This window comes from Arachis duranensis, chromosome 1, assembly GCF_000817695.3.
Source record: "Arachis duranensis cultivar V14167 chromosome 1, aradu.V14167.gnm2.J7QH, whole genome shotgun sequence".
Lineage (NCBI taxonomy): Eukaryota > Viridiplantae > Streptophyta > Magnoliopsida > Fabales > Fabaceae > Arachis > Arachis duranensis.
The window spans coordinates 17,146,289-17,146,897 of record NC_029772.3 but is presented as its reverse complement, the minus strand read 5'-3'; positions in this window follow the sequence as shown (position 1 = coordinate 17,146,897).

Genomic DNA, 609 nt, shown 5'->3' with positions numbered 1-609 from the left:
CTTGTCCTCAAGCAACTGAAAATCAAATAAGATAAAAAGAAGAGAATATGCAATGAATTCCAAAAACATCTATGAAAATCAGTATTAATTAGATGAGCAGGACTTTTAGCTTTTTGCCTCTGAATAGTTTTGGCATCTCTCTCTATCCTTTGAAATTCAGAATGATTGGCTTCTTTAGGAACTCAGAATCCAGATAGTGTCATTGATTCTCCTAGTTAAGTATGATGATTCTTGAACACAGCTACTTATTGAGTCTTGGCCGTGGTCCAAAGCACTCTGTCTTCCAGTATTACCACCGGATACATTCATGCCACAGACACATAATTGGGTGAACATTTTCAGATTGTGACTCAGCTTTGCTAAAGTCCCCAATTAGAGGTGTCCAGGGTTCTTAAGCACCCTCTTTTTGCCTTGGATCACAACTTTTATTTCTTTCTTTTTCTTTCTTTCTCTTTTTTTTTTCGAAAATTCTCTTCTTTTTTTTGTATTCACTGCTTTTTCTTGCTTCAAGAATCATTTTTATGATTTTTCAGATCCTCAGTAACATGTCTCCTTTTTCATCATTCTTTCAAGAGCCAACATTCATGAACCACAAATTCAAAAGACATA